Source organism: Mustela nivalis (genome assembly GCF_964662115.1).
Source record: "Mustela nivalis genome assembly, chromosome: 1".
Classification (NCBI taxonomy): Eukaryota; Metazoa; Chordata; class Mammalia; order Carnivora; family Mustelidae; genus Mustela; species Mustela nivalis.
This window is the reverse complement of record NC_139020.1, coordinates 72,158,979-72,174,892: the sequence shown is the minus strand read 5'-3', so window position 1 is coordinate 72,174,892 and position 15,914 is coordinate 72,158,979. Positions and strand designations below refer to the sequence as shown.

The 15,914-nt window shown below is 35.6% G+C and overlaps 2 long non-coding RNA genes across 3 annotated transcripts in view; one reads left to right on the top strand and one right to left on the bottom strand.

Annotated features, from left to right (window-relative positions):
* LOC309854363 overlaps nt 1–15,914 on the bottom strand; it is a 470,028-nt gene that overhangs the window by 95,111 nt on the left and 359,003 nt on the right. Inside the window, exon 8 of one of the 2 annotated variants that reach the window (XR_014306184.1) lies at nt 12,248–12,682. The exons of the other annotated variant lie outside the window; for it this stretch is intronic. This is a non-coding gene — a long non-coding RNA (uncharacterized lncRNA). Of the gene's footprint in view, nt 1–12,247; nt 12,683–15,914 lie in introns of those variants that run through there. 2 annotated transcript variants of the gene reach the window in all.
* LOC309854373 overlaps nt 1–15,914 on the top strand; it is a 331,707-nt gene that overhangs the window by 302,195 nt on the left and 13,598 nt on the right. The window lies entirely within an intron of this gene.

Below are 15,914 nucleotides of genomic sequence, written 5' to 3'. Positions count from 1 at the left end.
AAGACAGCATGGTCCTGGCACAAAAACAGACACTTAGATCAATGAAACAGAATAGAGAGCCCAGACATAGACCCTCAACTCTATGGTCAACTAATCTTCGACAAAGCATGAAAGGATGTCCAATGGAAAAAAGACAGCCTCTTCAATAAATGGTGCTGGGAAAATTGGACAGCCACATGCAGAAAAATGAAATTGGACCATTTCCTTACACCACACACAAAAATAGACTCTAAATGGATGAAGGACCTCAATGTGAGAAAGGAATCCATCAAAATCCTTGAGGAGAACATAGGCAGCAACCTCTTCGACCTCAGCCGCAGCAACATCTTTTAGGAGCAACGCCAAAGGCAAGGGAAGCAAGGGAAAAAATGAACTATTGGGATTTCATCAAGATCAAAAGCTTTTGCACAGCAAAGGAAACAGTGAACAAAATCAAAAGACAATTGACAGAATGGGAGAAGATATTTGCAAATGACATATCAGATGAAGGACTAGTGTCCAAAATCTATAAAGAACTTAGCAAACTCAACACCCAAAGAACAAATAATCCAATCAAGAAATGGGCAGAGGACATGAACAGACATTTCTGCAAAGAAGACATCCAGATGGCCAACAGACACATGAAAAAGTGCTTCATATCACTCGGCATCAGGGAAATACAAATCAAAACCACAATGTGTTACCACCTCACACCAGTCAGAATGGCTAAAATCAACAAGTCAGGAAATGACAGATGCTGGCGAGGATGCGGAGAAAGGGGAAACCCTCCTATACTGTTGGTGGGAATGCAAGCTGGTGCAGCCACTCTGGAAAACAGCATGGAGGTTCCTCAAAATGTTGAAAATAGAACTGCCCTATGACCCAGCAATTGCACTACTGGGTATTTACCCTAAAGATACAAACATAGTGATTCAAAGGGGCATGTGCACCCGAATGTTTATAGCATCAATGTCCACAATAGCCAAACTGTGGAAAGAACCTAGATGTCCATCAACAGATGAGTGGATAAAGAAGATGTGGTATATATACACAATTGAATACCATGCAGTCGTCAAAAGAAATAAAATCTTGCCATTTGCATCAACATGGATGGAACTAGAGCGTATCATGCTTAGCGAAATAAGTCAAGCAGAGAAAGACAACTATCATATGATCTCCCTGATATGAGGTAGTGGTGATGTAACATGGGGGCTTAAGTGGGTAGAAGAAGAATCAATGAAACAAGATGGAATTGGGAGGGAGACAAACCATAAGTGACTCTTAATCTCACAAAACAATCTGAGGGTTGCTGGGGGGAGGGGGTTTGGGAGAAGGGGGTGGGATTATGGACATTGGGGAGGGTATGTGCTTTGGTGAGTGCTGTGTACTGTGTAAACCTGGTGTATTCCCAGACCTGTACCCCTGGGGAAAAAATATATGTTTATAAAAAATAAAAAATTAAAAAAAAAAGAATTCTAGGTTTAGGAAATAGCTAGAACAGAGGTAAAAATGTAGAATACTATAAGTCATTTGTAGTAATCATCGAGAAGTCCTTTTGGCTCTGCTGTTAGGGGAGTAGAATATAGAAGAGTATAGGAAGAAACGGAAGAGGTCTAAGAGACAGAAGAGTACTTTAAAGGTCACCAGATAAGAACTTGTGCTGTATTCCACATAGGAAAGACCAGTATGATACTCTACTTAATGCTCACCTTAAATATTTTCAGAATGCCTTATAGACTAACCTAGACTTGTCCTCTCCCTTGAAGCAAAAGAGCTTTATTTTTTTTCAATTTCTCTATACAGCTCAGCAAACATATAATGTATAAGATTCAAAGATGAAGTAAGCCACTAGGAGGTCCTAAATAACTACTAATCAAATGAATATATTGTTGATCACAAGGATATATTAATGCACTAGGACTGGCAAAGTGACTACAGTTATGAACATGATGGAATGTGACTTCTATGTAATGCCTTTGTGTATGAGATGCAGATAGCATATGGATGGCAGGAACTAAACTTAGTATCTTTTAGATTCCAATTCTCAGTCACATACAAGTTTTTGTAATATGACTTCTGGGTAGATATTCTGATTTAATAAGTTAAGGTACTTTATCTTTGGCTAACCTTAATGTCCCAGGGTATCCTCTGATCTTTTTTTTTTTTTTCTTTAAGATTTTATTTATTTGAGAGAGAGAGAGAGAGCAAGCGAGCACAAGTGGGTGTCGGGACAGAGGGAGTAGCAGACTCCCTGCTCAGCATGGAGCCCCATGAGAAACTTGATCTCAGAACCCCAAGATCATGATCTGAGATGAAATCAAGAGTCAGACACTTAACTGACTGAGGCACCCAGGCACCCAGGATCCTCTTCTTTATACAAAATGAAAACATCAGAGTCTTTCATTGTATACCTTTTCTCCACTAAGTCACCAAATAAAGACAAATTCCAACTTAAAAATAGTGCTTGCTAAGCAACTAAGATTCAAGCCATTCCAATAAATATACAATGCAATTAAACATAGTGCTTTTTTGTCACTCCTACAGAAACCTTCTGCTATCTTATTTAGACTATTGCCCCTTAGATTATTCCATATAAAATTCTGGAGTTGTCACTGTCAAAAAAAGGATTACCTTGGTATCTGCTCTAAATCTTTGATAGGTTAATTTGCCAGTTCCTTGCATCACCTTGACATATGAGTGAAGGTGATGTAAGGAACTGGCAAATTAACTATGTGTATGTATATATATGAATATATATGAATATATATATATATACACACATATATATACATGCACCAAATAAATATGTCTTCTACTTATTAAACAAAGGAAGATTCAAAACGATAAAACAAATGCTTCAAACTATTCACAATAATAAAAAACATTTTGGGAGGTAGTGGCTCAGGACCTGTCTTCATGAAGGCTCAGAGTAACACAAAATAACAAAGTAATTGTAATTCAAACACTTAAGGGTAACAGCACTGAAATAAATCATTCCTATTCAAAGGCCCTTTAAGATTTACAAGCTGTTTTTAGGGACTTTTTTTTTCCTCTATTTTTTTTTAAGATTTTATTCATTTATTTGACACAGAGAGATCACAAGTAGGCAGAGAGGCAGGCAGAGAGAGAGAGTAGGAGGAATAAGGCTCCCCACTGAGCAGAGAGCCCAATGTGGGGCTCGATCCCAGGACACTGAGATCATGACCTGAGCCAAAGTCATAGGCTTAACCCACTGAGCCACCCAGGTGCCCCCCTCTGTATTTTTTATTTACAGTTTCTTTGCTATTCTAGTGAAGTAGGCATTTTTGAGTTCTCTCTAGAGGTTTACTTGTCTATAGTTACCACTAGAAAATACAATGAGTTACTCCCCTCAAGCCAACTAGAATGTGAACATTTAAAAATCTGTGCTATGTCCAGGAAAAGTTGGGATGGTCATTATGTTCTTAGAAGAGATTCATTTAAATCTTCATGTTATGAGTGAGCATATATTTGAGGCCAATTTTAATGTTTTCCTTGGAAAAATGGTATACTTAAGAGTTAAACATTATCCCAGCAACTGGTTTTCATTAGTAAGGAAGTTGAACTTGAAACTTATGGCTTAGGAATAACAGAGCAGAGGAACTAAATCATGAAATGGTAGCTTCCTGAATATTCAGTCTCTAGTCACTTAGTCATTTTAATAATACCTTGTTAATGCATTAGACATGTATGTACATGTATGATTATCTCTATATGTATAGAAAAGCATTTTCTGTCAAAAGCAAACTACTCATTTGTGTTATGGTTGCAAATTATATAAATGAAATTCTTATACAATAAAAATGATGTATAGCTTTAAAAGTTAAAGTGTACCCTTTATACACTGATAGTGAAAATTAATCAGAGCTTTTCCCTCCCAAAAGAATTTTGAGGCAAATGATTAATTTCTCATAAATAACTTCTGGGCACAGTGTCATATGTTTATGTCAGTCAGAAACATTTGTTACACTAATGGCACCAAATGTTAAAGAAGTGTGAACAAATGCAATATACTTCTTCTTAGCCAAGCTTTCTCAATTTGATCAATTACTTTTAAAGGAAAAGGAGTGAAGTCACCATAATCTCTAAATAGTAGAAATCAAGGAGACTGTTAACATTTTATCAAAATATCTGAAATAGTTTGAATCTCCCTTCCTGAGAACCAAGAAACAATGTTCTTAATCTTATCAATATTTTAAGCAAAGAAGCTATATTCCCAAAAAATGTTAACCAATTTTATACTTATGCATTTTAAGCCTAAGAAGTTGCAAGCAATCAATGTTTCTCAACTCCATATTGCTTAACATGTCTAAGAGTTTGTTTAAAATAACCATAAACCATGATACCATTGGCTGTTATTAATAATGACGACCATGAAAGAGTATGTGTTTAAAGCCCGATTAAAGCATATTCAAATGACCTTTATAAAATTTTAGAATACCAAGGATTATGCATGTTGACAGTGAGTGAGATGGAATAACCAGAGATGAAAAGAATTTTTGATCCTAGGAAAAAAGACATCCAGGAAGAATTTAACCATAAAACATATTTTCTGCAGCTACATGAAACTAAAGAGATTTATACATCTTTCCCTTTCTCCTCACAGTTTACCTCAGAAAAGAAATCGTTCACAGCAGATTAGTCTGAAGAAGTCACAGGGAACATTTCACACTTTATAATTATTTTTGAGCTTCAAATTAAAATTTTTATATATATTTTTCCTTAGGTTAAATAGTTGAAGAAAATAAGTATCAACTGTTAAAGGTTGGGTTCAGTTTTCAAAGAATCATTTGAATAACACCACTAATAAATATGTAATCAAAATATATAGTGTCTAAAAAAAAATATATATATATAGTGTCTAATGACAGAGAGTGGTTAGGAGATGTGCTTTGAATTGGATCAAAAAAATCCTTTCTGGGGAAGGACATATTTGAGCTGAGTCCTGAAGGATTCAAGGTGGAAGGAATAGCAGGCTCCATAGCAGAGTTGAAAAGAGATTTGTGGGCCATGTGGTAAGAGAAAAGAGGCCATGTGGTAAGAGAATGGAGATTTAAGAATGAAAAATTAGTTTAGAGACTCAGGCAGGCCCAGATAATAACAAGAGCTTTATAGACCAAGGACAAGAAATTGGATTTTATTTCAAACATAATGGAAAGCTTATAGGGGTTGCTTGAAAGGCAGTGACATCTAACAAACATTAAAAATATATGACAACTGATGCTGTTTGAAAAATGAACTGAAAGGGAAAAAGATGGAAATGAGAGATATTAGCATGCATGTCTATTAGACTAGTCTAAGGGGAGATGATGGTGGTTTTGACCAATGTGGTAGCAACTGGTGATGGAGAGAAAAAGCCAGGGGATTTTCACACATTTCTAATTACATATTGAGATTTAGTGAGGATAGATGTTGAAGGCAATGTAAAAAAAAAAAAAAAGTGTCAAAAATTCTTGGTTTCTGATATGGGAAAGTGCATCAATCTAGGTGCCTTTAATTAAGAAATGAAATTGCCTTTCATGCAATTCCTGCAACTCCTATCAATTATTCAAAGTAGAGTATTGATGTTTCCAACAATTACTGTTTCATTGTTTATCACACCTTTTAATTTTTGTCAGTTTTTCCTTCATGTATTTTAGGGCTCTGCTGTTAGGTACGTAGACATGCTTGTGTCTTCCTGGTGAATCGATCATTTTGTCATTATTAAAATCTATAACTCTAGAAACAATTTTTGTCTTAAGGTCTATTTTGTCCAATATTAATATAGCCCCCAAGCTATTTTTTTGATTAATGCTTTTATATTCATTCTTTCTACACTTTTACTTGTGCCTTTAATTTTAGGCATCTTTTGTAGACAGCAATAGGTAGGTGATTTTTTTTTTTAAGATTTTATTTACTTATTTGGCAGACAGAAATCGCGAATGGGCCAAAAGGCAGGCGGTGGCGGGGAGGGGAGACAGGCTCCCCGCCTGGCAGCCCAATGTGGGACTCGATCACAGGACCCAGGGATCATGACCTGAGCCAAAGGCAGAGGCTTTAACCCACTGAGCCACCCAGGCACCCCAGTAGGTGATTTTTTAATCCATCTTGTAGTCCTTGCCTTTTGATTGTAGTGATACTCCATTTACATTTAATGTAATTATGGATAAAGTAGGATTTAAATCTATGATTCCTTTTCTATATGTCTTATGTCTTCTTGGTTCCTCTATTCCGTTGTTACTGTCTTCTTTTGTGTTAAATAGATACTTTCTGGTATATAATTTTAATGTTCCTGTATTTTATTTTTTTGAGTGTTTTGGCTTTGTGGCTGTCCTGCAGATAACAATTAATATCTTAATCTGATTTACATTGATATCAACTTAATTTTAATAGCATACAAATACTGTGTCCCAATAAAGATCCATTCTTCCACTTTCTCTGTGCTATATTTATACAAATTGCATTTGGTACACTATAACCAACACAATTTTATAATTATTGCTCTATGTGTTTGCCTTTAAATTAGTAGGAAAGTTACAAACAAAATGACATGCATTCTGTCTTTTATATTTACCTATGTGGCTATGTTTATGGATGCTTTTTATTTCTTCATGTGGCTTCAAGTTATTGTCTAGTATCTTTTTAGCCTGAAGAGTTCTCTTCAGTATTTATTATAAGGCAGAATTACTACTGGCAGATTCTTTTAGGGTTTTTTTCTTTTCCTCTTTTTTTCTTTTCTTTTCTGGCAATGTCCTAATTTCTCCTTCATTTGTTGAAGAATAGTTTTGCTGGATATAGAATTCATTTTTATTTCATTGCATTCATTCAGACTATTTTTTTAACTTTTTGAATATGTCATCCCATTGCTTTCGGGACTCCATGGTTTCTATTGAGATGTCAGCTTTTAATCTTATTGAGAAGTGGTTATTTACAGGTTGTTTTTCTTTTGTTGCTTTCAAGATTTTGTCTTCATCTTTGACTCTTCTCCATAGGACTATGATATGTTTAGGTATGACTTTTTGATTTTATTTACTTGGAGTTCATTGAGCTTCTCAGATGAGCTTAATATTTTTCATCAAGTTTGAGAAGTTTTTGACCAATATTTTTTCAAATACCTTTTCTGTTCTTTTTCCTTTCCTTCTCATGACCCTCTCATTATGTGTACATTGGAATGCTTATTTGTATCTTAGGTCTCTGAGGCCCTGTTCCAATTTTTTGCTCTTCTCTTTCTGCTCCTAACACTGGATAATCTCTCTTGAACTATCAAGTTTTTTATTTTTTCTTCTGCCAGTTAGACTGATTTTTGAGTCCCTCTACTAAATTGTTATTTTTAGTTATTGTGCCTTTCAACTGCAAAATTATTTCTATTTGGTTCTTTTTTAAAAATTTTATTGATCTCTCTTTCATATTCTTTGTGAGGTGCTGCTATATTTCTTTCATTATCTTCATTCTTTAAACATAATAGGTAATTTAAAATTTTTTGTACTAAAATTTGAGTCTTCTAAGGAACGTTATTTTCAGGCTCCTTTTTGCCTTTTTATGTTGCACAGTTTTTATTTTATTTTTCATTCTTAAACTTTTTTTTGCATGTCTCATAATTTTTTGTTGTTTTGTTGTTGAAACCTGGGCATTTTAGATAATACATTCTAAGAACTCTGGTATCAAGTTCCTCCCACCCAGATTTTGCTGTTACTGAAATTTTGTTACCATTGTTGTTTATCTCATTGCTGCGCATTTGTTCAGAGATTTACCTGGACTAATTCAATAGATTCCATATTTTTTGCTTTATGTAACCACTGAATTATCTGCTGGATTTTCTAAAATAAAAATTAAAAAATTATATATTTTAATTTTAAATAATTCTCATTTAAATTTTTAAACCTGACTTCCTATTGGTCACCTCCAATTCAGTATAATTTAGTAGTTAACCAATGCAATGTTTGATGAGATGACGTCATCAACTACCTTGTCTGTATATCCTCTACCTTTGCCAAGGGGATCTGTGTGAGAAGGCATACTTTCAAACTTCAGGATATTTATAAGATAGCCTTAGCTTTCACTTCCTACTTACTCAGGGCCTTATGTTTAGCCAGAAATTAACGGAAATTTCTTCTTAACCAGGTCTTTCCAGGGCTTTGTGCATGCTCACACCATCTTCTAGATGTTCAGAAATATGCTGAAGCTTCTCAAATTTTCCAACAGCCATTTTGTTTTGAAGAGTTCCTTTTAAATTCCTGGCCAGGATTTTTTACTCCAACTGAAATAATAACTTTAGGTAGTTGCAGTGTTCCTAGCATATTGAAATGGTTTCAGTAATTACCTAGGGATAAATACTTCTTCCCTCCCTGCCTTGGTTAAGATGAAATATGAGTTATATTAAAAAAGCTGTAAGAGCACACTAATAAATATTATATTGACTGTATTTGGGAGGTGGTGTTTCTTACAGAGCTCCAACTGTTCACATCTGTCAATTGGCTATAAGACTTTGCTTTTCAAGGCAATTGCACAACTAGGGTATGAAGAGTAGGGGGATGGGAAGAGTCCCAACATTAAATGTCACAAACCTCCCCTGTCTAAAGAAGTTCAGAATAGTTTCTCTTGAATAGATGATTTTGTTTCTTCTTGTTCTGATCATTTCTATTCACTCCATTGCTGGAGGAGGACTCCATTATCCTAAATAGTATAAGCTGGCTGAATACAACATCCAACATTGGACAGAGGAGATGGACAGCAGTTTATTAGTCAAATTAACTCACAGGCTATGGAGAAGAGGACACTGCATGCCATGAATGGTCACAAAGAGGTTGTACTTGGAAACAGAGTGAACCAGAAGGGGCTGTGGGAGATAGGCTTTATAATAGGAGTGGGGTGGGGCCTTGTGTCTCTCAGGAGGTTATGACAAGTTTGTTTGAGTAATTTTGCTGGCTGGCTGGGAGGTGGGGTGCAGCTGATGTAGCTGGTGCAGCTGATGGGGGAATTACCTGGGCAGGAAACCTTCCTAGTTAGGCAAAGTGAGAAGCAAGTCTGGCAAGAGCAGAGGAACTCATGGCTCAAATTCCAGGTACCTTACAGTATTTCAGGCCTTACAATACAGCTCAGTAGTTTTGGTTAATTTGGAGAGTTATAGACATGTTTGCTTTTATTGTGTCCTTATTTTTGTCTTTTGTGTATGTGAGAGAGAATGAGAAGTTCAGAGATTTTTACTTGGCTATTCTAAAAGTTGATCTCCAATTTCCTTTGATTTAAGCATTAGAATTGGATCATTTGCTGATGGAAGGCCTACCATTAAATGGAATCAGCCACTGGGACTTTAGAATAAAGAACTTGATCAAAGCGATCTTTCTCAAAGGACTATCATTCTGTTTGGAATTCTTCCAATGTGCCAGTTCTTTGTGTAGACAAGATAGGGAGTAGGGACACACCAAACACATGTGGTGCATAAAGCTAAAAAGCATTGTTCTAAAATGATTACGTAGTTTTCCCCTCTGGGTGATTTGGTTAAAGTGACAATCATTGCTTGTCTTCATATTCTATATTTTAGAAATTCTTATAAGCATGTGTCATTTGAATAGTCAGAGCGATGAAAAACAAGTCTTTTTAAAAATTGTTGACAATTTACAATGATAATTTAGAATCATGGCATAATGCCATTATCAGACATTAATAATCCAGTCAGGAATAATTAATAAGAGATGAAATACAGTTTACGAGAAATAGCACGACTTTTAGAGTAATAGCTCTGTGTCTTAATTCAGCCTTTTTAATCACTGTTATGTTTGAGTCTTAGTTTTTATGTTTTTAAAAGTAGGAATGATAAAACTGTACAGGGTTGTTGTAAGAATTAAATAAGATCATGCATTAAAAACTAGAGATTTAGTAAGCTCTCAATAAATGTTAGGTCGTCTTTCCTTCCATGGTAGAAATCAAGGAATGCTGAACTAACATACAGTGGCAATATTCCCATGGGTGAGGGAAGAGAAAGAAAAGTTGTGTGAATTACATAAAGAACAGCCTAGTGGAGGACTGGGTGGTGGGCACTTGTTTAGAGAGAGGAGTACAAAGAATTCCAAGGATTCATCGCTGATTTAACTTTTGTAAAAGTTATCAGTACACTATACAGTACACTATAAAGTATTGATTTTTTCAGTTTTATTATTGCAATCACACTTTATCAGTACTTACCTCACATTTACTTTTGTAGTTAGTCCACACGGTTTAACCCATACTTAGTCTTTACTGTTTGATTGTTGACAGTGTTTAGCTCTTTGATTTTAATTCCTATACTATCAAAACACTGCAAAATGTTTATATAATTTTTATTTTTCTTTCCTTAGATTTTTATGTTTTCTACATATTTTATATAATTTTCCTAAATAGTTTCAAGGATCCCAAAGTGGATATCAGATGCAACATACCTGAAGGTTTTGTTTTTTTTTCCTCCCCTTGCCTCTTTTGCTTTTGGCATCATTGTCCATCTGAGACCCTACATTTTAGAAATAAATTGGTATTTATAAAGAAAAATTTTATCTGTATATAAACCTATACTCTATTTGTGTACAGATGAATGTAGCTGTATATTTTTTAGAACCTTACATATCAATATGTATCTGTAGGTCATAAATTATAACATGATAAAATTCTAGTTTAAGCTTTACATACTCTAATTGCCAGTTGTCATTTGACTTGATTTTCAGTTTTTAACTTTTCATCTTACCAATAAAAGTTATTATAAAGAAGACAGTAGAGACCTTAAATTTCTATACTTCAGCAAATAAATAATTAGTTTCAGTAACTAGTTTTTAAAATGTATCCTTAAGAATTTAAGTTGAAATACAAATAAAACTTAATTCTTAAGTTTAAATATACATATTTAATGTTATACAGAATTCCTACAATCATAGACTAATGTGAAGTACGCTTTCTAAAGCTATTATGTGCTGAAACTCTGTGGTCAAAGGATGAGAAATCTGGCTGCTTCTATTGCTGCAGTGTATTTGGAATAAAAGCTTTAAATATGTTTCCCAAAGCAATAAAGCCATAGTTCCCTGTGTTCCATACACATAGATAATTACTGATAGTAATACTCAACAACTGATGTCATGATATAGTATAAAACAACATCACCACCACATGGAAACTTGTTAGAAATGAGAATCTCAGTACCCACCCACTAAGGAATCTGTATTTTTAAAAGATCCCAGGTGATTTATATGTATCTTAAAGTTTGAGAAACACTATATAAAGTCCATGTATTTTACAATCAAAAAGTCTGCATGTGAGTTTAGTCTTTACCATTTATTAACTAATGCTCATTAGACCAGAAGGCTCACTGTTTTCAGTCCTGAGTTACTAATGAAAATAGAGGAACCTAGGATTTGTATAGTTTTCTAAAGCTACTTTTTCCCCCTAGTAGGGGGGAAAAAAAAAGAGTCGCCCTGGAAAAACTTGTGAATGCTTTGTCATGTCTGCAAAACTGTGAGAACACCAAAGCAGCAGTTTACTCATCCTTGATTTCCCCAGATGGCTGAGTTCCCATTAACTCACCAGAGAATGAGATGCAGACCCAGTGCCTTTACATGTCATTTTGACAAGACATAATGTCCGATCTTGTTTGTGTACGCCTTTCCCTTCTACCTTAAGCCTGCTTCACTACTGGTGGTCTGTCCGTGTGCAACACAGATGTTTCTCTCCACTGCATGCTTTATTTTTCAAGTAGCTTCAGCAAGCATATGTTTCCATGTGAGCCTGTTCCTTCCTTCTCCCAACACCTTCTTGTGCTACATAAACAATCTTCATCTGCCCCCTCAGATCTGGGGCACACGAGACTTTCACAGATGTCGATTTCTTTTTCAGCTTGTTTGCCTCTGGTGAACACGGTCTTCAGATAATGTCTCCCTTCCTTCTCTGTTCCAAATGACTCGGAATGCAGATTTTTTCCCTCCTTTCAACTCAGTTTCCTTCTGTGACCCCAGCATGTTTTCGTCCCCTTTCTTCTAAGTCTTTCTTTGTACTAGCTCTCCAGATGGGATCAAGGATGAGCTCTTCCTGCTCCTCATTTTATTCTCCTTACAACTGTTTGGTTTGCAGGAGCAGGAAAAGGCAAACTTCACCCGTTAAATATTTTACATGCATGGCTACCTATATTTTTATGATCTATTTCACATTTTTTTTTACATTTTTATTTCTGTTTGGTTGCTGCTTGGTTTTCCATTTTTGCTAATTCATTACAAGGAAGGACATTGCAAATATATGTACATAAACACATCATATTTAAAAACGTAACAGTTACTTTAATATCAATTTTGTTTTCTTTTATAAAAGAGGGATTTTACCTTCTCTTTCATTTATGCAAGGCTCATTGAGCATGTACTGTGTGCCAGAAATTACTCTGGGTGACAGCATTAGGGTAGTAAAGAAAGAAAAGGTCTTTTTCAAGGAATTTATATACTAGTATGAGAGATAATAAGCAAGTATATAAAAGATTAAGATAATTATGACAGGATGCCAGCTGAGCTAAAATCTGAATGATAAATGGGAGATGGATGGCGGGGGTGGGCTCAGGATAGTTTAGTAGGCGTCAGACTCTTGATTCCTCTTGGGTCATGATCTCAGGGTTGTAACACTGAGCTCAGCACCAGGCTCCATGTTCAGCTGGGAGTCTGTTCAAAATTCTCTCTCTGTCACTGCTCCTTTCCTCACTCTCTCTCTGAAATAAAACAAACAAGCAAAACAAAAAACAACAAAAACAGGAGTTGCATGTACAAATCAAGATGACTAGAATTTCAGGGGGAAGGAACAAGTGCAAAGTTCCTACAGAAGGATTGACATTGGTGAGGGTAAGAAACAGAAGAGACGTCATATGACTCAAGTGTCATAATGATCATGGCAAAGAAGGGAAGACATGCAGTGTTAAAGTGGAAGTCTGGAGCAAGATTACTTAGAGCTTTTGAAGGCAAGGTAAGAATTTTCAATTTTATTCCAAATACCCTGAGAAGCTATGGAAGCTTTAAAGCAGGAAGTAACATGATCTGACTTACATTTTTGTAATATCACTTCAGTACTGTAATAATTTCTTACAGTGAAGTGAGAAGTAAGAGGCGAAACATATGATATGGGTTTTTTAAAAAAAATTTCTTTACAATTTTTTTTTATTTTTAAAGACCTTATTAAAAGAAAAAGTTTTTAGATGAACAAAACTGGAGGAAGGTACAGAGCTTTTCCCCCACCTATCTTGACCCCTGCATTACCTGCATAGCATATCACTGGGTTATATTAGTTATAATTGATGAATCTAAATCAATACATCAAAATCACTCAAAGCCCATAATTTATATTAGGCCTCACTCTTGGTTTGTACATCCTATGGTTTTGGACAAATATATAATATATACCATAATAATATCATAGTATTTTCACTGCTCTACCTCATTATTCCTTCCCCTTATCCCCAAAACTACTGACCTTTTCACTGTCTTCATAATTTTACATTGTCTATAACGTCAAATATAGTTGACCCTTGAAACACATGGGTTTAAACTCTGCAGGTCCACTGATACATGGATTTTTAAAAATTGATATATTTATTTGAGAGAGAGAGATGGAGATAGCGAGAGAGAGAATGAGCAAGAAAGAGAGGGAGAAGCAGACTCCCCACTGAGCAGCGAGCCCAACCCCAGGATCATGACCTGAGCTGAAGGCAAAGACTTAACCAAGTGAGCTACTCAGGCACTCCATACATGGATTTTTTGGATAAATATAGTATAGTAAATTTATTTTCTCTTATGATTCTCCTAATAATGTTTTCATCAGCTTATTTTAAGAATGTAGTATATAATACATATTACACAAAATATGTATTAATAGACTTATTAGTAAGTATCTGGTCAACAGTAGATTACCAGTAGTTAAGTTTTTAGGGACTCAAAAGTTATACATGGATTTCCAACTGTGCAGAAGGTTGCTGCTCCTAACCCCCCTCATTGTTCAAGGATCAACCATAGTTGGTATCATAGTATGTACCCTTTCAGACTGGTTTCTTTCACTTAGTAATTTAAGTTTGCTTCGTATACATTTAAGGTTACTTCATATATTTTCATCACTCAATAGCTCATTTCTTTTTAGCACTGAATCATATTCCATTGTCTGAATGTCCTATATTTTATAGTCAACAACCTTTTATTGTGATCGACCATAAAATGATTTCTTTTCAGAGATGATTTCTGAACTCTTGTGTTTTTTCCATCTCTCCTTTTAACTAGCCTGCTGTATTTTTAGTAGAATAAAGATTACTTCTCCATATTTCAAATTCAAAATTCAAATTCCTTACCTTGACATACAAACATTTATGAAATTTTACTTTTTTTGTTAAAAAAATAGGATAGCTCTTTATTTTTAAAGATTTTATTTATTTATTTGACAGATGGAGATCACAAGTAGGCGGAGAAGCAGGCTCCCTGCTGAGCAGAGAGCCCGATGTCGGACTCAATCCCAGGACCCTGGGATCATGACCCAAGCCGAAGGCAGAGGCTTTAACCCACTGGGCCACCCAGGTGCCCTATGAAATTTTACCTTTGAACCTCTTTCCTCACTTCAGGATATTCCCCTCCCAACACATTGTATTGTAACCCTCAGCTCTACTGAACTAAACCCCATTTCTTCACCAGGTCTTGCGAATCCTCTCTGTTCATCCTGTTCCCTCCCCTAGGAATGCTCTTCTTCCCATTGCCTATTTGGAAAGCATCTATCTGCACCCCCACAGAGTCTTCTCCATGATGCCTTCCTGACCACCTCATGTGTGCTCTCCCTGTACTTTGCACAGGCTCCCCAAACATAAATATTTATGAATTTGTAGAGAAGGCTGGGAAACCCTGGGGAGCTGGCAAGGACAAACATTATGAAGGGCCTTGAGGGCAGGTTAAGGACTTGTTGACTTTAATCTAAAGACTCCAGAGGGATTCTTGAAGAATGTCAGTGTGAGGGTAACAAGATCAGATTTGCCTTTTAGAAAGTTCACTGTGGCCATATACTGGAAAGAGGAGCAGGTGGGATGACAAAATGAGACTGGAAGCAGACTATTAGAGTAGGCTAGTTAGGATATGATGGGAGCTGAAAGCATTCAGCACACACACACACACACACACACACAGAAATAGTAGTGGAAATGGAGAAGAAAAGATGGGTTTCAGAAAGACTTAAACGGTTTCTAACCAATGAGTGGTGTGTAGGAGAAAGCAATTCAGTAAGAGAAAGTGAGGCAGATAATAGAATCGATGCCCTTTCCCATTTCTGTTGAGGATCAGGGTGGATAGTGGTACAATTCACTAATGTAGGCATCTGGGAGATAGCTTTTCACGAAACCCATTTTAACAACATTCCATTTTACAAATTAGTCCTTTGTTCTCTGTTGTTTCCCTTTATTTTTACCTTATTACAATTTAAGATTTCTGATTAAATATAAATTAATATTGAATCTCCTAACTAGTTGTGGTAGTGCTGAAGTAGAGGAATAAGGCATTTCCATATTCTCTTCCTATAGCTGGAATATCAGTGTTCCCTAGTGGGCAGTGCTTTGAGAGAAGGGAGCTGGATGAGCAGGGGAACACACTGTTTAGAGACTTAGCAGAGATTAAGGCAGGGGCAAGTACAGATTTTTTTTTCCCTCATTGCCTTACCATCTCGTCATGTCTCTGTTGTCCTACTATCCAATTCTTTGATTTCCACTTAATAGATACCCAATAACTATTTCCTTAATATTTCATTTTCATCACAAATTGGCAATCATAAGCTTTCTTCAATTGATAAAGAAGCTTTAGATCCTTCTACCCATGTGAAACTTTACTAAAAAATAACAATCAGAAAAACAGGTAAACTTTCTCTTTTGACATGGATTTTTTCCTTAGCTGAAAAAACTCCACACTGAGATTTGTTTACAAAAGAGT